At 44.6% G+C, this 23,388-nt stretch overlaps 1 long non-coding RNA gene across 3 annotated transcripts in view; it reads left to right on the plus strand.

Annotated features, from left to right (window-relative positions):
* The first annotated feature begins 881 nt into the window (after positions 1–881).
* LOC148142206 (uncharacterized) overlaps positions 882–23,388 on the plus strand; it is a 31,789-nt gene continuing 9,282 nt past the window's right edge. Inside the window, exon 1 of one of the 3 annotated variants that reach the window (XR_015752191.1) lies at positions 882–1,100. This is a non-coding gene — a long non-coding RNA (uncharacterized LOC148142206). Of the gene's footprint in view, positions 1,101–16,115; positions 16,143–16,164; positions 16,328–23,388 lie in introns of those variants that run through there. The other 2 variants (XR_015752190.1, XR_015752189.1) reach the window with 2 other exon arrangements.

Raw genomic sequence — 23,388 nt, forward strand, 5'->3', positions numbered from 1 at the left:
TCACACTGACTTCATTATCTAGCTCCTTACAGGCTTTAGTTACTATCTCCTTACTGTCCACTAACCTCTTCATTTGGTTCTCATCCCCTGCCACATTAGTGCCACATTAGTTTAAACCCTCCCCAACAGCATTAGCAAAAGCACCTGCAAGGCTCCAGTCCATCCCAGGTGTAGACTGTCCAATTTGTAGTCATCTCACCTCCCCCAGAACCAGTTCCAATGTCCCAAAAATCTGAACCCTCCGTCCTGCACCATCTCTCATTCATCCTGCTTATTCTATCATTCCTACTCTGACTAATGCATGGCACTGGTAGAAATCCTGAGATTACTACCTGAGGTTTTTAAATTAGATTACTTACAGTGTGGAAACAGGCCCTTCAGCCCAACAAGTCCACACCGCCCTGCCGAAGCAGGGGTGGGGGGTGGGGGGGGGTGGGTGGGGTGGGGGGTGGGGGGGGGGGGTGGGGGTGGGGTGGGGGGTGGGGTCGGGGGGGGGTGGGGCGAGTGGGGTGGGGTGGGGTGGGGGGGGTGGGGAAGAGATTGTGTGACAACAAATGCAGTGACCTCATTTACTAACAGGTCCAGCTCTAGGGTCAGGAGGGGAACATTAGGGTCCTGAGGTGTACATGGTGGCGGGACAGTGGGCGTTAGATCAGAAGATGCCGGGATGTCTGAAAGTTGATGGCGATCTTTAATTTTAGGGCGCTGGTGTCCTTTCGCGACCTCCTTAAATTTATCCAGGCACTGAAGTCTGTCCCAAGAGGGGGTCACCGTCCCCACCCGCAATATGCGTTCTCCACTAGTCAATTTTCTCTAGTTTAAAGGAGTCCTCATATGGCCAATTCCCATGGGGCCAATCATAGCAATCGGTAGTAAATGGGGTTTATATATCTATTGTCCCCCGTTTTCTTCCATACAGTGTCAGCCAGTGACCCTCGTGTAACCTTGTTCTTGCAGCACATGTATTTACCATGGCGTTTTTGCATTTTCCTCAAGAGTGTCAGTGGCGGCGGACCACCCGTCTCGATAGGAAAAGTCAGACTCGTCCCCGGGAGCAGTCCTTCTCCGAAACGTGTCGAATTCTGCAGCTACATTTACCTGTGAGTAGTTGAACTGGAAACAAAGAACAGGCCACACCACGACGAACACAGACAGGACAAGCAGGTAGGACACACTGACAGTACAGAACACTGGACAAACGAACAAGATAAGCACAGGTGGCCTAGTCAATTTCCCAAGGTTTCCCTACTGTGAACTTGAGATTTAAAGTGGTGATCTTTCCAGTCTTCCATCTTGCCCAGCGCCTGTCCTTTTCAGGACCGTCCCTGACTCAGGTCAGGTTCACGCAATATACCGAATTTTTAAAATTTACATCCAGTCTGGATCCCCCTTTATAGGCAAGAGGACCTGCCGACTAACGCCAAACTGTCGGACAATTTCCAATTTAAAATAAAGCTCGTACGCAGACTTTGTGAAATTGATACGCTTGTTTATTTCACAATATCGTGGGAAGGGGTCAACAGCCGCTCAGGGACAAAATGGCCGCTCTGCATAGCCTCTCCACTCAGTTCCAGGCATATGCAGTTTATAAAGGGCTGCAACTGGTTGATTGTTGATGACAGAACAATACAGGTCTAACTAATTTTTAACAATATTAAAAAGGGATAACAATACAACTGGTCTGACAGTCTTGATTAGTTGAACAATCAGTTGCAACCTGTGCATCGTGACTCTTGTCTGTGATAATCAGTATTAAGTAGTTTGGAGAAATCTTGTCTGTGGGGGTATTGTTATAGCTAGGATTCCCCATAGAGAGGAAAATCCTTGGGGCTCCGGTTAAATGGGTACGGAGGTGCAGTGTCATTGTCAGTGAGAGAATCCCATTAGTGGGTTGTTTAGTTCATGTTGTCCTTCCAATTAGAAAATGGCTTGTTCGTCGCCAATACCTGTTTATCACTGGTATTGAGGGCATGTCCCTTCTTAGCTAGCGAAAATGACTTCTGAAATCAAAATGGTTTCCCCTTCTCCCATACCTATCCTGGATAAAAGGTTGAAGAACATGTATTATCATTGAATCATAGCAGAGGAGGTGGTTCATACCATAATATCTGTACTGGCTGAAAGTGAGCTCTGCAGTATAATGCCAGTTTCCAGCTATTGGTCTTGTAACGCTGAGAGTTAAAGCAGCTCACTGTAGATTGGAGTAATTTTTAAATGTGACATGTGCTTCTGCCTCGACCTCCATTTCTGGCAGTGAGTTCCAGAACCAAACACCCTCTGGCTGAAGTGATTCCTCAGTTTCTCTCTAATCCTTCCAATTACTTCAAATCTCTGCATCCTGGTGACTGGCCTCTCTCTCAATGAAATAGACTATTGTTTTCCTCGCGTTCTGTGGCCTTTATAATTTTATCACCACCTCTATTCTAGACCTATCAGCCAAAGACTATCCAAATTTTCTGGATTGTTAAACCTTTTCACTGCTGGTAAATTCCTGACAATTTCCACTGTGCCCCCTCTAGTGCAATCAGATCCTTCCTGTCATGCAGTAACTGAACTGTACTCAGATGTCTCACTGTGGTCTAACCAGTGTTTTCTTCTTTAGAGATCAAGAACAACTGCTGTCTCACCTCCCATTTGCTTAAGTGTAGTGAACACTGACAGTTCTATCCTGTTCATATTTGAAAGAGACTTACAAATGATTTGGAAAAAAAAAGGAACCCTCTTCTACTCAGTCCACCAAACTGTTTTAGATAACAGACTGGCAAATATCAAGCTGGATGATGGGGCCTCGATATGTTTCCTTGTTGGTTTTAAATTTTGAATCTTTGGTTTGGGACACTAAACAACCAAACTCAAAAAACAGTTGCCATTTGCTGACTTTGTGAACAACTCTGTAATAAAGACAACACAGAGATACCCAATCTGAGTACAGAGACAATACAATGGATTCAGAACTTTTATGATTCAATGATAATACATGTTCCTTAACCTTTTATCCAGGATAGGTATGGGAGAAGGGGAAACCATTTTGATTTCAGAAGCCATTTTCGCTAGCTAAGATAACCAGTGATAAACAGGTATTGGCGATGAGCAAGCTATTTTCTAATGGGAAGAAATACATTAACTAAACAACCCGAATAATGCAGAAGAATAGTTAACTCATCCAAAAAAAGCTAAGAGAAATGAAATGATCTATCATTAGAAATTTAGAAAGATTCAAAGTGGAGCAAATGTTAATGGGATATCAATTTGTGTCTTTTCTTGAGGATATTAAGGTCCCAATCAAGTGTCTGAAACAAACTCAATTCCTTTGACACGTAGCCTCATATTAAACATCAGCTCACTTATTGGATTATTAGCATCATAACGAACAAGCTGACGTTGTCAGCATGAGCAAAGCTCAGTCTTGTGTGGGACTGACAGCAACGAACGCAGCAGAATCTAACATCAATCGTCACTTGTGAACTAGCTTGTGTCTCAAAATGTGTGATGAGTGATTGAATGCCTTTCGACATTGAGAGCAAGTGAATGGTCTTTCCCCTGTGTGAACCCGTTAACGTGTCAGAAGCTTGGAGGACTGAATGAAGCACTTTCCACACACACAGCAGGTAAATGGCCTGTCCTGAGTGTGAACTTGCTGGTGTGTCACTAGGGTAGATGATAGAATGAATTCCTTCTGGCACATGGGAGCATTTAAATGACCTCTCCTGATGTTGAACCTGTGGTGTTCAGCACATCACTTATGGTATTATAACATTTCTCACATTCAGAACATTTGAAAGGTCTTTCATCACAGTGAACAAGTTGGTGTTGAAGAGGTTGAATGATCGAGAGAAGCTTTTCTCCACACAATGATCAGGTGAACCACCTTTTTCCTGTGTGAACTAGCTGATGTCTTAGGAGTTCATTCCTGATTTTATATTCTTCTCACATCTAGATGATCCGAAAGGTCTTTTTATCAGAGTGAACATGTAAAATGTGCAGTAAGATGTGATGACTGTGTGAATCCTTCCACAGATAATGTGGATGAACAGCCTCTCTCCAGTGTGAATGTGTTCATGTTCAATGAAAGCGTATACTGTTTCAACAGTCTCCCAGAGTAAGAACAACTAAGTGTCTATCAGTCTAGGGCTCAATCAGATCCACAGCGTTTTAAAAACGGTCTTCATTGTCCAACTGATGAAACAGCCTCTCAGCAATGTGAACTGGCTGGTGTTTCAGCAGACTGCGTGACTGAATGATTCCCTTCCCCCACACACAACAGATGAATAGCCTCCAAACAATGTAAACGTGCTGGTGTGTCAGCACATTGGGTTAGTCACCCAGTGTGAATCCTTTCCCAGACATGGAGCAGATGAATGGCCTTTCTCCTGTATTCCCAAGCCAATGAATTTCCAGCAGGGATGGTTAACTGAATCCCTTCCCACACTCCCCACATTTCCAAGGCTTCTCCATAGTGAGGGTATCCTTGTGTCCCTTCAGATTGGACATCAATTGAAACCTTAAACAAACACAGAACATGGGCAAACATTTTTCCCCCTGCTGTTAATAGGACTATTTTTATTGACTCTGTCCACATGGCTTTAAGTTGTTCCCACAGTCAGTTCACTGGAACACACTGACTCAGGTGTGACTGTGTCTTGTCATAATAATATTTGATTTTTTTTCTTCCTTTGAGACAGAACAGATAATCATTTCTCCTTCCACCATCAAAGGCTGATGATATTCTGTTCTTGATGAACTGAGTATCTCTGTCAGATCTTGATGTGATATTTGATTTAAGTTTCCCATCTGCAAATTAACTCCCTGAAAAATGAAGTTCAGAAAGTTATCATTGACAGTACAGGACAGATATTCAGAATTTTTATTTTGTTGGAAGAAATATTGTTGATTTCCCCAAATGCATGGCGAATTCCAACTAAAAGGAATGAGAATCGATAAGAAAAGCAAAGGGAATATTTCTAGCTGTAGCAGAAAATTATTCCTCATGTTTATATGATGTGGGGATGCTGGACTTGGATTGTGGTACACAAGATCAAAAATCAAATGACATCAGGTTATTGTCCAACAGGTTTATTTGAAATTGCAGAAGGAGTGGAGCTCTGAAATCCTGCAAATTCAAATAAACCTGTTGGACTATAATCTGGTGTTATTTGATTTTTGACCATGTTGAGATAAAACTTTGTCATTTTAATTACTCATTGGTGTAGAAGAGACTATTCATAAAGGTGCACACTGCTTGCTCCCTTTCCAAAGCCATCTAGGCATAAGATCATAACACACAGGAGCAGAAATTAGGCCATTTGTTCCACCATTCAATCATGGCTGACAGGTTTTTCAACCCCATTTTGTTGCTTTCTCCCTGTAACCTTTGATCCCCTTGGCAGTCAAGAACTCTGTTTTAAATATACTCAATGACCTTGCTGGCAATGAATTCCACAGATTCACCACTCTCAGGCCAAAGAAGTTTCTCTTTATCTCCATTCCAAAGGGTCTTCCCTTTACTCTAAGTCTCTGCCCTCGGAGCCTCGTCTCTCCTGCCAATGGAAATAACTTCCCAACATTCACTTTATCCAGGCCATTCAGTATTCTGTAAGTTTACATTGATAAGGGTACAGAAGACTGTCTGGTAATGATTGAATTGTGGAAAGGGACATTTAGTGGAACTTCTAGTAGCCACAATGAGAGCGCACATCAATAAAGTCTGTGACACAAACTCCCTGTTTTAGGACATAAACACAAACATATAAACCTGGAGGATAATAAGAATCAAACAGTGGCTGGATGAAGAGAAAGTTATAAAAGCATTATGACAAATGTTCACTAGAATTGATACACTAACTCTTTTTCTCTCTATGAATCAAGCCGGATTTACTGATTTTCTCCAGCATTTTATAGTTTTGTTTCGGAGGTCTCCAGAAACCAGAGTTCTTTGCTTTAATTTAATTTTATTGTCAGTCGGAGCATGGAACCTCGGAAGTGTCAGATATCTGTTCTGCCTGATCAATAAGATGTATAGATTCATGGAAAAGTTGTCTCCATTCTGAACAATGAACCGCAAGCTCCTTTTGTCATCCCAATTATTGCACCTTGCAAAGATGGAAGTTGTGAATGTCTCCTGCTGCTCCATACCCCTAATAGAAATGGCAAATGTTTTCTGGGGCCTACCGCTGAGATGAAGCCTAGAGCCTGTTTGGTGCAAAGGGGATAGGGAGGTTCTTATTTGAGGCTTTTGGTTTACACAAGATGACCACAAAGCCTTCCCATTCTTCCCTCTGCCCCTCTTCATTCTCACTGATTGTGGATCCAAGAAAATATCCCATCACCATCCTTTGACCGCATGCTCCATACAATGATCAACACTGAACTTACATACTACAGTGGAGTGGCAGGTAGATAGGATAGTGAAGAAAGTGTTTGGTATGCTTTCCTTTATTGGTCAGAGTATTGAGTTGGAGTTGGGAAGTCATGTTGCGGCTGTACAGGACATTGGTTAGGCCACTGTTGGAATATTGCGTGCAATTCTAGTCTGCTTCCTATCGGAAAGATGTTGTGAAACTTGAAAGGGTTCTGAAAAGATTTACAAGGATGTTGCTCGGGTTGGAGGATCTGAGCTACAGGGAGAGGCTGAACAGGCTGGGGCTGTTTTCCCTGGAGCATCGGAGGCTGAGGGGTGACCTTTTATAGAAGTTTACAAAATTATGAGGGGCATAGATAGGATAAATAGACAAAGTCTTTTCCCTGAGGTTGGGGAGTCCAGAACTAGAGGGCATAGGTTTAGGGTGAGAGGGGAAAGATATAAAAGAGACCTAAGGGACAACGTTTTCACACAGAGGGTAGTACGTGTATGGAATGAGCTGCCAGAGGATGTGGTGGAGGCTGGTACAATTGCAACATTTAAGAGGCATTTGGATGGGTATATGAACAGGAAGGATTTGGAGGGATATGGGCTGGGTGCTAGTAGGTGGGACTAGATTGGGTTGGGATATCTGGTCGGCATGGACGGGTTGGACCAAAGGGTCTGTTTCCATGCTGTACATCTCTATGACTCTACGGTTCTATTCTGTGGATAGGGGATGCACATAACCATGGCGAATGCTGGGCATTCACTCTGCCATGCGTCTGTTTGGTGCTAGTTTTGAGTAAAGAATTGTGAGACATGCAAATAAAAAAAAGCAAATAAATTATACTGCTAACCAACTGCATGGGCAATACAGAAGAAGCAGAACTAATGTAGAATCAAACATTTTCAACAGAACAGAATCCAAAATCTGGAATCCTTTATGAAATTACAGCTTCCCAGGGTTTGGCATGAATGAGGGAATTGCTGCAAACACACAACTCTTCAAAGAAAAACTCTCCGTTGGGAAAACACACATTGTGCATTCAATGAGTTTAACTTTCCCAGTTGGTGGATTTGGAGCTGGGAAATGTAATGCTTTCACTAATATAAAATACCAGAATAGTCACTGCTGCTTTTTCAGTTGACAGGATGTGTAAGAATGCCCTTCCATAATCAGCAGGTGGAAATTTTCTCCCTGATGGCGCTACACATATTGATTTCAAATTGATGGAAGATAAAATATTCTTGATGAAGGAAATGCTGGAGAAACTCAACAGGTCTGGAAATATTCATGGAGACAGAAGCAAAGTAATAATTCTGTATCTGATATAACTCTATGACCTCCTGAGTTTCACCAGCATTTTCTCTTTATATTGGACTTCAGTTGGGGTTGCAAAGGTTTCATCCCACAGCCAAGATCAATAACAATGATAAACAAGTATGTACAATCTTTAATGCTAAAAACATAGGCATAGACATAGAAAAGTACAGCACAGAACAGGCTCTTAGATCCACGATGTTGTGCCGAGACTTAATCCTAATGTAAAATATAGTAACTTAACCTACGCACCCCTCAACTCTCACTGCTATCCATGTGCATGTCCAGCAGTCGCTTAAATATCCCCAATGACTTTGCTTCCACCACCTCAGCTGGCAACGCATTCCATGCATTCACAACTCTCTGCATAAAGAACCTACCTCTGATGTCTCCTTTATACCTTCCTCCTAATATCTTCAAATAATGACTTCTTGTACCAGTCAATCCTGCCCTGGGGAAAAGTCTCTGGCTATTGACCTTATCTATTCCTCTCATTATTTTGTACATCTCGATCAGGTCTCCTCTCTTTCTCCTTCTCTCCAGAGAGAAAAGTCTGAGCCTATTCAACCTTTCTTCATAAGACAAGCCCTCCAGTCCAGGCAGTATCCTGGTAAATCGTCTTTGCATCCTCTCCAAAGCCTCTGTATCTTTCCTATAATAGGGCGACCAGAACTGGACACAATATTCCAAGTGTGGTCTCACCAGGGACTTGTAGAGCTGCAGCAAAACCTCGTGGCTCTTAAACTCGATCCCTCTGTTAATGAAAGCCAAAACACTATATGCTTTCTTAACAACCCTATCCACTTGGGTGGCAACTTTGAGGGATCTATGTACTTGCACACCCAGATCCCTCTGTTCCTCCGCACTGCCAAGAATCCTGTCTTTAATCCTATGTTCAGCATTCGAGTTCGACCTTCCAAAATGCATCACTTCAGATTTATTCAGCTGAACACCATCTGCCATTTCTCAGCCCAGCTCTACATCCTGCCTATGTCGCGCTGCAGCCTGCAGTAGCCGTCTATACTATTGACGACACCTCCAACCTTTGAGTCATCTGCAAGTTTACTAACCCACCCCTCAACCTCCTCCTCCAAGTCAATTATAAAAATTACGGAGAGCAGAGGCCCAAGAACAGAGCCCTATGTGACCCCACTCAATACTGTCTTCCAGGCAGAATACTTTCCATCCCTGTTCCCTGGATGCTGCCTAACCTGCTGCACTTTTCCAGCAACACATTTTCAGCTCTGATCTCCAGCATCTGCAGACCTCACTTTCTCTTCAAAGAACCCTATCAAATGCCTTGCTGAAGTCCATATACACCACATCCACTGTTCGACCGTCATCGACCTGTCTTGAAACCTCCTCAAAGAACTTTAAGATTTGTGAGGCATGACCTCACAAACAAAACCATGCTGACTGCCTTTAATCACACTATGCTTTTTCAAATAGTCATAAATCCTATCCCTCAGAATTCTTTCCACAAGTTTGCTGACCACAGACATGAGACTGACTGGTCTGTAATTGCCAGGGATTTCCCTATTACCCTTCTTGAAAAGTGGAACAACATTCACCTCCTTCCAATCCTCCGGTACGACTTCCGTGGAGAGTGAGGAGGCAAAGATCCTCGCAAGCAGCTTCGCAACTTCTTTTGCTTCCCAGAGCAGCCTGGGATAAATCTGGTCTGGCCCTGGCGACTTATCAATCTTCTTTCCAAAATTTCTAGCACATCAGCTTCATCAAAGTTGATCTAGTCAAGACTGTATCCCAGCTCCTCAAAGTTTTCATTCACAACAAGTTCCCTTTCCTCGATGAAAACCGAAGCAAAAAACTCATTTAGGGCTTCCCCTATCTGCTCAGACTCCACGCACAAGGTCCCTCCGCTATCCCTGATCGGCCCTACCTTCTCCCTGATCACTCTTACTCCTCGCGTATGAGTAAAATGCCTTTGGGTTCTCCCTAATCCTCCTTGCCAAGCCTTTTTCGTGCTCCCTCTTGGCTCTCCTCAGTCCATCTCTGAGCTTCTTTCTAGCAAGCCTGTAATCCTCTCCAGGAGAAAGTGAGGACTGCAGATGCTGGGGATCAGAGCTGAAAAATGTGTTGCTGGAAAAGCGCAGCAGGTCAGGCAGCATCCAAGGAGCTCCTTGGATGTTGCCTGACCTGCTGCACTTTTCCAGCAACACATTTTTCAGCTGTAATCCTCTAAAGCTGTGCTAGATCCTTGCTTCCTCAACCTTACATAAGCTAACTTCTTCCTTTTGATGAGAAGCTCCTCTGTTCTTGTCATCCAAGGTTCCTTAATCTTACCTCCTCTTATCTGTCTCAAAGGAACAAATTCGTGCATCACTCATTAAATAGTCTCCACATGTCTGCTGTGCCCTTTCTGTGGAACAATTGCTCCCAGTCTGTACAAGTCCTGTCTGATAGCGTCATAATTTCCTTTTCCCCAATTAAATATCTTCTCTCAGTAACTGTACCTTTCACTCTCCAAAGCTATGTTAAATGTGAGGCAGTTGTGATCACTTTCACCGAAGTGTTCTCCCACCGTGAGATCTAACACCTGTCCTGGCTCATTGCTGAGCACCAAATCCAAAATGTCTTCTCCCCTCATTGGTCAGTCTATATACTGAGTAAGGAAACCCTCCTGAACACCCCTGACAAAAACGGCTCCTTCCAAACCATCTGCACTTGGGAGATTTCAGTTGAAATTGGGAAAGTTGAAATCACCCATAACAACAACCCTGCTACTTTGCGTTTTTCCTATGAGATCTTCAATCTCTCTCCTGCTATTAGGTGGTCTGTAGAAAACCCCCAATGCGGTGGCTGTTACCTTGCTGTTCCTAACTCCTACCCATACTGACTCAGTAGACAAACCTTCCTCGACAACCTTCGTTTCTGTACCTGTGATGCACTCTCTGATGAGCAATGCTACACCCCCTCCTCTTTTTCCACCCTCCCTGTTCTTTTTAAATGTTCTAAACCCTGGGATATCGAGCAACCATTCCTGCCCCTGTGAAACCCACGTCTCCGTTATGGCCACAGCATCATAGCCCCAAGTACTGATCCATGCTCTAAGTTCATCACTCTTATTCCGGACACTCCTTGCATTAAAGCAGACACCTTTATCCGATCCCTTTGCTTCACCATGTGAGAAACCTTCCTGATAGATTCACTACATCCTGTCACTGACCTGTCTGCAACTGACCCCCTCTCAGACATGTGGCTCCAATTCCCACCCCCCTGCCTAACCAGTTTAAGCCTTCCAGAATCACACAAGCAAATTTCCCACCCAGGACATTTGTACCCTTCCAGTTCAGGTGCAACCTGTCCTTTATATACAGGTCCCACCTTCCCCAGAAGGCATCCCAACGGTCTAGGTATCTGAAGCCCTCCCTCCTGCACCAGCCTCGCAGCCACATGTTAAGCTGCATTCGCTGACTGTTCCTCATCTCACTATCTCGTGGCACCGGTAGCAAACCTGAGATCACTACTCTACTTGTCCTGCTCTTCAGTTTCCAACCTAACTCTCTGTAGTCACTTTTCAGATCCTCAATCCCTTTCCTGGCTATATTATTGGTGCCAATATGTACCATGATTTCTGGCTCCTCCCCCTCCCCCTTCAGACTCTTGTAAACCCGATCGGCAACGTCCCAGACCCTGGCACCAGGGAGGCAACGTACCTTCCGAGAGTACCGTTCCTGACCACATCTCCTGTCAATCCATCTAACTATTGAGTCCCCTACCATTAGCACTTTTCTATTCTTCCCCCCCCCCCCTCCCTTCTGAGCCAGTGCCAGAGATGTGACAACTATGGCTTTCCCCGGTAGGCTGCCCCCGCAGCAATATCCAAAATGGTATACTTATTGCTGAGGGGAACAAACACAGGGGAGCCCTGCTCTGACTGTCGGTTCCCTTTCGTCCCCCTGACAGTAACCCAGCTGTCCTTATCCTGTGTCTGGGGAGTGACCACCTCCCTGTACATCCTCTCAATTTCCCCCTCAGCCTCCCAGATGATCCATAGTTCATCCAACTCCAGCTCCAGTTCCCTAACTCTGTTTTCGAGGAGCTGGAGTTGGTGCACTTCCCGCAGATGTAACATGCAACTGCCCTGACATCCATATCCCACTACTCTGAAAGCCCACACAGAAAGAGAAGGAAAAAAAAAGAAACCTCACCCACTTAAAAACTCCTCAGAAGTCCTTCACTCCTCCCTTGCACTTCTCGGCAAATGGAGGGCCCGATGCCTGAACTAAGGTTTTTAAACCGCTAGACTCGCCTTCCCAGAAGTCCTTCGCTCCTCCCTTGCACCTCTCGGTAAGCATTTCCTCAATGCTTCACATGCGTGATAGGATAGATTAAGGGAGTTGCTTGTAAAGCAAGCTAGATCATAAGCTTCCTAAACAGTGGTTTTGAGAATAAGAGCAGGGAGACTAAACTGAGCATTTAGAAATGTCTGCTTAGGCCAAAACTCGATTGTGTTCACTTCTGGCCACAATAACCAAGAAGAATGTGAAGATTCTTGTGAAGGGACAGAGGAGATTTATCAGTATGAATTCCATAAAGAATATCAAAGAGAGTTTTCATTGTGTATAACATTTATCATATGTTGAAATAAGATAGAAAAAAGTGTTCGCATTCACTCATTGAATAAGAGCTAAGGGCATTGCCACTGAACCACAAAAGCTAACTTTTCACTACCTTTTTTTAGATTAGATTAGATTACATTACAGTGTAGAAACAGGCCCTTCGGCCCAACAAGTCCACACCGACCCGCCGAAGCGAAACCCACCCATACCCCTACATTTACCCCTTACCTAACACTACGGGCAATTTAGCATGGCCAATTCACCTGACCCTGCACATCTTTTGGAGTGTGGGAGGAAACCGGAGCACCCGGAGGAAACCCACGCAGACACTGGGAGAACGTGCAAACTCCACACAGTCGGTCACCTGAGGCGGGAATTGAACCCGGGTCTCGGGCGCTGTGAGGCAGCAGTGCTAGCCACTGTGCCACCGTGCCGCCCACGCATTTTTCTGAGCAATCTGTTCACCTATGTTATTACACACCTCTGGAGCAGGGTGGAGATTGAACTCAGAGCTCCTTCCAACACTTAACTGAAATTAAAGAATAGAAATTTAGAGTAGGTGATTCTTAGTAGTGTGGAATATTCTTTGCTCTTTTATTCTCCCAAGCTGCATTTTCTTGCCTCACCTCTACCCAAAATGGTGACCATTAATTTCTACCTTTTTAAAATTAGCTTGTATTTTCACGTGTGTGTTTTATTTCAACCTTTGGGTCTCTTGCCCAATTTTTGACTTGTGTTGAAATTGTAAAACACACAACCTGAGCTGCAGTATTGTTTTTAATCCTGGGACCCACTTTAGGATATAGTTAAGAGTTATAAGATATTGGATTGAATGCAGATTTTTAATTCCATCACTCATGTCATCTGCCAGTGGTTGAAGCAGCATTTATTGCTCATCCCTAGTTGCTCTGCTGAAGGTGATTAGATTAGATTAGATTACTTAGTGTGGAAACAGGCCCTTCGGCCCAACAAGTCCACACCTCCCCGCCTAAGCGCAACCCACCCTTTTCCCTACATTTATCCCTTATCTAACACTACGGGCAATTTAGCATGGCCAATTCACGTGACCTGCACATCTTTGGACTGTGGGAGGAAACCGGAGCACCCGGAGGAAACCCACACAGACACGGGGAGAACATGCAAACTCCACACAGTCAGCCTGAGGCAGGAATTGAACCCGGGTCTCAGGTGCTGTGAGGCAGCAGTGCTAACCACTGTGCCACCGTGCCGTGATGTTGAAGTACCTTCTTGAAATGTTGCACGTTGTAGGAATACGCATATTCTATTGGGAAGATGCTCCAGGACATTGACTAAAGGAATGTTGATGCAATTACAAATAAGGCTAGTGTGAGATTTAAAGGAGAGTTCACATAGGATGAAACTCCCATGTGTTTGCTGCTATTGTCCTTTTAGGTAGGAGAAGTAGAGTCTTAGAGATGTACAGCACAGAAATAGTCCCTTTAGTCCAACTTGTCCATACTGACCTGTTATGAAGGAGTAGAAGTGTACTATACCTTTAAGAGAGTGAAGGACTTGGCGAGCACACTGAGTACAATGTAACATTTGGTTCAGAACAGATAGCACTGGCTGAGTTGCTTTGAGACAATGACCAAATTTCAGTTTGTTTATCAGTTAAATTATACACTGAAAAATACCAAATTTCAATCAAGTTTGAATTGAGTATATTGACAAGCTTAAAAGCCAATGACACAATCTGATGCTTTGGGAGTATAACACCACAGAAGATTGAACAGTTGAGAGGAGAACTACCAAGCTACCAGCATGTAAAAACTGCATGAAAAAATAGATCTCTTCAAGGTACCTTTATCGATCAGTGAACTGTTAAAGCAGAATCCCCAAGAAGAAGAAACGAAGACCAGCATACAGAGAAGAACCAAAAGCTGCCTAGTTTTGAGATAAGTTTAGTTTTGTAAATCTTAATCGGGGGTTTTATCGGACTAGTATTGTAGAAGGGGGAAGGTAAAAGATAGGTTAGAGGAAGGAATTGTAAATAGTTAATTATTCGTCGATATACTTTAAGAATTAAAGTTGATAATTTTTACTTTAAACAGTTCTTTGCCTCTTGAATTTTCCAGATTACTGCACGGGATAAATCATTTCTTCGTTGCTGCTTTAAATTAAGCAGGAGTGTTTACCCCATGTCGTAATGGACCCAATATCCTAAAAAAGTCTAGTGTCATTTATCAGCATTTGACTCCTATTTCTGGGACCTCTCGGCAGACAGCACGCCACCCACTGCCATCTTACCACTGAGATCTGTACACCATTGATGGATGTAGAGTGGCTGCTCTTCTGGCTGGTGCTGGAGTACAAGTCAGCCCCAAGCAGCTCACCTTTCACTGGTGTGACCAGGTGAGCGTAGCTCACCCTTCTGAGTAGAGGGACGGGCCACAGCATTGCTGCTGGTGCGGACTCGGCCATTCACCGGAGTCCGGTCCAGTTTTGGACCCCATACCTGAGGAACGATGTGTTGTGCCGCCTCCAAGGCCAGAGGAAGTTTACAAGATCTTAGAAGGGATCTTTGTCTTCATTTGGTCAGAGAATTGAGTACAAGAGACAAGATATCATGTTGCAGCTTTATAACACGTTGGTTCGACCACAATTAAGAGTATTGCATTCAATTCTGGTCACCACATTGGAAGGATGTGGAGGTTTTGGAGAGGGTGCAGAAGAGGTTTAGCAAGATGTTGCCAGGTTTCGAGGTATGAGCTTATAAAGCGAGGCTAGAAAACCCCGGGTTATTTTCTCTGGAGCGTTGGAGGCTGAGGGGAGACTTGATGGAAGTCTATAAAATTATGACAAGCATATAATCTTTTTTCCAGAGTTGATATGTATAATGCAAGGACGATACTGTGGGCAGGGACAAAAAAAACTGCAGATGCCGGAATCCAAAATTGACAGGCAAGGGTCTGGACTAACACAGCAAGCCAGGCAGCATGAGGATGTGGAGAAGTTGACGTTTAGGTTGTAACCCTTCTCGAGGGCGAGGGTTGGATGCTTTGGGCCGTGTTGGGACCGGGCAGGGAGAGCAGCCGCCGGCTTGTCCCTTCACTGCTGCAAGCGGAGACCAGTGGAGACTTCGAACCTTTACGGGGCGGCGGACCGTCCCCGGTTTGTGGCCTGAAGAAGAAGTCGGCCAGTCCGACCTGCGCCAAGATCCCAGTTTGGAATGTGCTGTCAAAGGAGCTCTGATTTATTTATTTTTTAGGTGATTAATGCATTTTATTACAATCTAAGTTTTAAAACAATGCTTCTACTTCTGTTCATTAATCAGCCCGGTGATATAAGTCCAACATTATTACAGGGAAATGATGAGCCATTATGATCGATGAATTCAACATGATGAACTGCAGATAGCAGTGTTTGCATTTTTCAATTTCCAAACCATCCTTGAAAACAAGCATGTATGGAGTAATACCATCTTCACGATAGTTTAACAATCCAGTCACGTCATCACTGTTCATGCTTTCACCTAGAAAAAGCTGATAGTCTACAAAATCGTTTAGAATCTCTGAAATAACTTTCTGGGCATTTTCTGTAAAAGTCTTCACTTCATCTGGATTTCCCTCCTGTTCTCTGTTTCTCAGTTGTTTAGCTCGGATCTATTATAGTGCATTGATCCCTTAAGTGATTATGATTTCTAAATTATACAGTTTAAAGACCAGCTGAGTACAAAACCGAGTCACGCTGATAGGTTTGAGGGTTGCTTACTTCGGAAAACATGTGATTTTAAATAAACCTGATGGACTGTCAGCTGGGGTCATGTGACTTATGACGGAACGGCAGAGGGGCGGGTCTGTCCTGCAACTAACTAATGGGAGTGAATGGGGGGGGGGTCACTATAACACGTGACCATCCCCTAGAGCGGACGGACTGGGTAAGTGAGGACGACGCAAGGTCGAACAGTTGAGAGATTGATTGATTTATTATTGACTGACAGGTTTTATAAATATCCTGTTTCAGTTAGATCTCAAAATGTAAATATTCCGGTTCGTCAAAAACGCATCTCATTGGGATCACTGGATTCGAATATCATTGACATTTTCTGTGCAGAAGATTCTGGTTTGTTTCTCCGTTTCTCTGGAAGAAACGAATTCATTTACACGTAGCTATCGAGAATGCAAAATCGTGACGGGATTAGAAAACAAGACTGTGAATTTACAAATTGAGGAATTACTGAACTAGGAATCTTTGTAGAGCATTATTCGAACGATCCCACGCATGTAGTATATACGGAGGCACCTTTTGTGTTGAAGTGACAGTGTCCCTACCCCTAGAGGCCTGGGTTCAAGTCCCACCTGCTCCAGATATGTGTGTTAACAGCTCTGAACAGGTTGATTAAAAATACTTTTTTGTTATAATCTGAAGGCTGGATAGGAAGCGTCAGTATTGCCCCACTTACAGCAATAGAGGGAAGAATGAGATTTTTGGAAATGACGTGGAGGTGCTGGTCTTGGACTGGGGTGGACCAATTTTTAAAAATCACACTACACCAGGTTATAGTCCAACAGGTTTATTTGGATGTTACTAGCTTTGGAGTGTTGCTCCTTCGTCAGGTATATTTTCTGAAATAGCTGAATCAAGCCAGAGGTCGTCATGTATTATCACTGGGCTAGTAATCCAGTGAGACAGGTAATGTGGCTCTGACATCCATTATTATGATGTGCTGGACTTCAGTAAGGCACTCGACAAGGTTCCTCATGGGAGACTGGTTAGTAAGGTTAGATCTCTTGGAATACATGGAGAAATGTTTGGGTACAGAACTGGCTTGAAGGTAGAAGAGAGAGGGTGGGGGTGGAGGTGGAGGGTTGCTTTTTAGACCAGTGGTGTGCCACAAGGATCGGTGCTGGGTCCACTACTTTTTGTCATTTATGTAAATGATTTGGATGTGTACGTAGGAGGTATAATCAGTAAGTTTGCAGATGACACCAAAATTGGAGGTGTAATGGACAGCGGATTAGGTTACATCAGAGTACAATGGGATCTGGACTAGATGGGCCAATAGGATGAGGAGTGGCAGATGGAGTTTAACTTAGATAAATGGGAGGTGCTGCATTTAGCAAAAGCAAATCAGAGCAGGAGTTATACACTTCATGGATAGATCCTGGTGAGTGTTGCTTAACAAGGAGACCTTGGAGTGCGGATTCATAGTTGTGAAACGTGAAAGAGTTTAGAAAAGATTTACAAGGATGTTGCCAGGGTCAGGGGAATTTGAGCTATAGGGAGAGGCTGAAGAAGTTGGGGTGGTTTTCCCTCTAGCGTCGGAGGCAGAGGGGTGATCTTATTAGATTCCCAACAGATTAGATTCCCCACAGCGTGGAAACAGGCCATTTGGCCCAACCAGTCCACACTAACCCTCTGAAGAGTAACCCACCCAAACCTATTCTACATTTACTCCTAACTAATGGACCTAACACTATGGACAATTTAGCATGGCCAATTCACCTGACATGGGGAGAATGTGCAAACTCTACACAGACAGTGGCCCGAGGTGGGACTTGAACCTGGGACCCGCTGTGCAGTTTATGAGGGGCATGGATAGGATAAATAGACAAAATCTTTTCCCTAGGGTGTGGGAGTCCATATCTAGAGGGCATAGGTTTAGGGTGAGAGGGGAAGATATAAAAGTGACCTAAGGGGCAACGTTCTCACGCAGAGGGTGGTGTGTGTATGGAATGATGAAATGGTGGAGGCTGGTACAATCAGAGCATTTAAAAGGCTCTGAATGGGTATTTGAATAGGAAGGGTTCAGAGGGATGTGGGCCAGGTGCTGGTAAATGGGACTAGATTAGGTTAGGATATTTGGTCAGCATGGATAAGTTGGACCAATGGGTCTGTTTCTATGGCTCTGTGGACAGACAATTCAAGCTTCCCAGATTGCATTGATCTGCTACAATTCGCCTACCGTCACAGTAGGTCCACTGCAGACGTCATCTCACTGGCCCCACGCTCATCCCTGGAACATGTAGTTCTCCTTGTTACCCACATCAGAATCCTACTTATTGACTTTAGCTCTACCTTCAACAACCTAATACCAACAAAACCCATTTCCAAACTCCGAGACCTAGGAGTCTACTCCCCCATGTGCAACAGGATCCTCGATTTCCTGACCCACAGACCGCAATCAGTAAGGATAAGTGACAACACCTCCATACTAATTCTCAACACCAGTGCTCTGCATACTGACCCCTTTACTTTACTCCTTATACACATACAGCTGTGTGGCCAAATTTAGCTCTAATTCCACTTACAAATTTGTTGGTGACACCACCTTGATGGGATGGATCTCAAACAATGAGACAGAGTACAGGAAGGAGTTAGATAGCTGTCAGAACAACAATCTTTCCTTCTGTCAGCAAATCGAAAGAGCTAGTCATTAATTCAGGAAGTGGAATGGAGGACACATTCCTGTCTGTATCAATGGTGCTGTTGTGAAAGTGCAGGTAGAAAAGTTTAAAAACATGTACCAATAGATTTAAGAACAGCTTCTTCCCCACTGATATCAGACTATCATTGGGGAACTCATATGTTTGAGTTGATCTTTCTCTGCATCTTTTCTATAGCTGTAACTCTTCTGCATTCTGTTCTGTCACGTATATGTACTTATGTAAGATTTGACTGTTTCACACACAATACTTTTCACTATATCTCAATACATGTGACAATAATAAATCAAATCAAGGACTTGCCATAAGTGCAGGAGGGTATTCCAGGAACAACATTGAGCATACCTAAAAATGAGGTGTCAGTCTATTTAAGTGACAAAGCCAGGTATTAACATTCCAAACAGCATTAGCAGCAACACATTGATACAGCTAAGCTGTCCCACAACCAACAAAAGAGATCTGAGCTCTTCAGACCAGTCACATCTAGTCGTGAATGGTGGTGGACAATTTAAACAGCTCAGTTCAGGCTCCACAAATATCCCCATCCTGAATGTTGAAGCTACCCAGCAAAACAGTGCAAGAGGTAAGGCTGAAGCACTGATGGAGCATGGATTTGTATGATTTCAAGGTTATACAGCAGTTAAATGTGGGAGGCGAGCCAGGAGCGTGTTATGATTATTAAGTCTAGCAGTAACAAAGGAATGGATGAGAGTTTCAGCAGCAGATAAGCTGAGACTAAAGTGGAGTTGGGTGAAGTTACTGAAGTGCAAATAGTCTTCATGGTGATGGAGTTATGGGTTGGATGCTTGTCTTTGAACTGTCTTGCCAGTATGATTCAGCCTTGACATTTACCAGAGAGAGACGGGGGGGGGGGGGGGGGGCAGTGGCAGTTTCCCAGACCAGGGCCCTGTCCATGTTGAATGGCAGTGCCCCAGTTGGACATTGTGATGATCCAGCGGCTTCTGTGGTTACTTTTTCTAAATGTCAATCTCACACTTTTCAAGATTCATTCAGCTCAATTTCACAACTTGCCTTTGTGTTTTTGTAGGTTCTGTCTCATTCCCTTTTTTCTGTTTGATATCAATTGCACAGGAATTTAGAATGGGTGAATAGTAGGTGATGAGTAAATGATCCTCCATGGATGAGGGTGAATATGGGTAGGAAGAATGGTGGGGTGAGTGATGGAGCATGATTTTTAGTTTATTGCTCCACTTAATTTTTGGTCCCAGCGCTGAAACCCAAAGCAGGCTGTCATCCCCAGGCCACCTCAGGAACTGGTGATCTCTTCCAGTGTTCTTGGGCCATTTGTCTAATTTCCAGTTGATTTCACTGACTTTGGACTGACAGTGGAGCATATGAATGGACAAAATTGAAGGGTAGATTCAGAGTGCCACGAATTCTCCCTGTATAGTTGGTTTGGCACTAAGAATCTGGGCCTTGGACGTTACGTTTTTACTGATGTAATGATGCCTGTTGCTGGGTTGGAGTTTAATTTTCTGGATATGCAGATGTTTAAAATCTCCAGTCGTGAAATGTTGAAGAGACTGCTTTTAATTCTCCCATCACTCAGTATGCATTGACTTAATCAGGACTGCAACAACATAGTTCATTCAACACATTCTTAGATGCTTCAGGAACTGTTTGCAATGAAGGCGCACTGATAAATATGCAAGAAATGCAAATCTATAAGAAGGAAACATTATTCAATTTGCAAGACCATCAGTTCCAAAATGTCTGTGCTTTTAATGTCGTGTCCAAAAGTGCAAAACTGGGGTTCAGTCTGGAATTGTTTTGTGGGTGTGGATAAGTAGACAGTTTCTTCCCATTACAATTCCCTTCAATGTCATCTGGGAAATATTGCTGAAATATACATTCTATTTCACTTGTTTGGTGAAAGGATGTTGATTGTTTGTATGAAGCTGTTGTACAGATTTCCTGCTACTGTTTACAGACAAGAGGCTTCATCATCATTGCTTGGAGTTCGAGATTTAGATTTCAACTGTCGATGTTGTTTGACGTATTGCTGTCCATTTAACCACTAGCTATTTCAAAATTGTTGAAGGGAATTGAGATCAACTCTTGGAGTCATGTGAAAGAAGTCTGCTTTTTGGTTGGGGTCATGGTGGGAATGGAGTCATTAAGATTTTCTTACAGTAGCAAGCAAACTTGCTATTTTCCACGGTGACAATCTATCTGTGGCAGTTCATAAAAAATGCTTTTGGAGGGCCGTCAGTCGATGTGCATCCAGGGCGAATTTCCACCTTCAGACCTTGGAGGTGAGCCTTCAATGTAAAGGCAACCTTTACGTTGAGCCTTCTAGGTGGTGCGCCCTGGTGATTGTGTTTTCTTTGCCAGGTGCTTAACCTCAACTATGACACGCAGCTCCTGTTTATTGGGTGTGTCAGTTTGGAGGTCACCCTCAGGATGCTGCCTGTCTTTTACGAGAGCCTGATTATTGTCTGGAACATGGTTGAATCGTGTCGCACCTACCCTCTGGCAGGAGTAGCAGCTGTCGTTGGAGCTGTTGCTCAGAAATCTGCACGTCCGTACTCGTGGGTTCGAGTAGTTGTTGGAGGAGAGAGCTGTGGCAGCGTGGGTGACCAGGGTTAGGGATGTGCTGGGTGGCGGGGGTCTGGGTTGGATGTTGCCACAGGGTATAGTGAGCAAGGAGCGGTAGACGTTTGGTTCTTGGCCACTGCCACTTGACACCTTAAAATGGCAGTGCTTGGATCTGACATAATGCACCAGTTGGAGGGTGCTCAGATGTGCGGTGGAATCCCATCTATGCATACCCCTGCCTGCTCGGAATTTCACACTGGCCCCAAGGTCCCATATTTCCCTTGGGAGCCTGTGCCCCATAACCTGAGCCACCTCCAGAATTTTAGTTTTGTCCTCTTCAGGAATGTAAAATGACAGGCCTTCTATCGATTGTTGCTGTACACAGTCCACCTCTTCTCCCTTATTCACTGCCCGGACACACTTTGGCATGCCCATTTGCCACCGGGTGGTGGGGAGGACTATCTGGGAGTCCTCCTCCTATTTCTCAGATCTGAGGTGGAGGGTGTTGCACACAGCAGTCCCCTGCAACTTCAGATTGTGGTGGTTCACAGACTCGCAGCCCAACTGCTTGTTCTGTGGTGCTGTGGAGTCCGTGGACCTTTTTTAATATTGGGTGTGGCTGTTTGCACTCCCTTTTTAGTTTTCTGAAAATCCTTCTCTTCTGCTTTTGGTCGCACTTCAGCCCCATGTTACTGATCTTTGGGCATCTGGTACAGAGTAGGGGAGGGCAGGTCAGAGGACTCCTCCTGGGCCTGACCAACTGGCCATAAACAGGTCCAGGCAGCGGGCCATGGAGGGGGTCGTTATGGCTCATTTCCTGCCCCTCTTTGGTGGTTATGTCCATGTCTGGGTGTCCTTGGAGCAGGAGCACGTGGTGTCTACCAACATCCTTGAGATTTTCAGGGAGAGGGGAAAACTGCAGGGTGCAGAGTGTTTAATTTGCTCCCTAACTCAATGTTGATTTTGTCCCTGCCCTCCGCTTTCACTTTTTGATCACGCAGCATTGTCCTTTGAGAAGGGCACTGCTTGTCACTGCCCACTTGGGTGTATTCTTCCTTTCTGGTGGTGGAAAATGAATTAAGGTTTATACACTTATTCTTTTTAAATGTGCCTCATGCCTGCGCACACATGACATGGGGACTGAGGTAAAGAAATAAGCACTACCACTGCCACTGTTGCACGGAGTTCAAGGACTCCTCTTACCTCATTATCCACCTGAGAGATCACACTGGTGGAAGCAGCCATTCAAACTGCTCAGTGTGTGGGGATTTTTTTTAAATTTTACCCCCACACTACCACTACTGGTGTGGGGGTAAAACTTTTAAAAAATTCCCACACACTGAGCAGTTGAATGGCTGCTTCCCCCAGTGTGAACTCTCGGGTTGATAATGAGGTGAGATGAATCCTTGAACCCAGTGCCGCAGTGACGGTATTTGAATTGTGCCTCCTCATTGTGAATATGCTGGTGTACCATCAGGCTGGATGACTGTGTGAATCTCTTTCCCCACACAGCAGATGAATGGCCTTTCCACAATGTGAATATGAGTTTCCAGCTTCAGTGGGAAACACATTCCTTCCCACAGTCCCCACATTTCTATAGATTCTCTGGTTGATGACTGCTTGAAAACGCCATCCCATATTCCCAATTCCTTCGTCTCCGCCGCATCTGCTCCCAGGAGGACCAGTTCCAAATCCGTACAACCCAGATGGCCTCCTCCTTCAAGGACCGCAATTTCCCCCAGATGTGGTCGATGATGCTCTCCACCGTATCTCTTCCACTTCCCGCTCCTCTGCTGTTGAGCCCCGCCCCTCCAACCGCCACCAGGACAGAACCCCACTGGTCCTCACCTATCACCCCACCAACCTCTATGTACAGTGTATCATCCGCCGTCATTTCCGCTGCCTCCAAACGGACCCCACCACCAGGGATATATTTCCCTCCCCTCCCCTATCAGCGTTCCGAAAAGACCACTCCCTCCGTGACTCCCTCGTCAGGTCCACACCCCCCGCCAACCCAACCTCCACTCCCGGCACCTTCCCCTGCAACCGCAAGAAATGCAAAACTTGCACCCACACCCCCCCCCCCCTTACCAAGGCCAAGGGATACTTCCATATCCGCTACAAATTCACCTGCACCTCCACACACATCATGTATTGCATCCGCTGCACCCGATGTGG

This window comes from Chiloscyllium plagiosum, unplaced genomic scaffold (assembly GCF_037043375.1).
Source record: "Chiloscyllium plagiosum isolate Xiang-an unplaced genomic scaffold, Cpla_swu_hap1 HiC_scaffold_30, whole genome shotgun sequence".
In the NCBI taxonomy this organism is placed as follows: Eukaryota; Metazoa; Chordata; class Chondrichthyes; order Orectolobiformes; family Hemiscylliidae; genus Chiloscyllium; species Chiloscyllium plagiosum.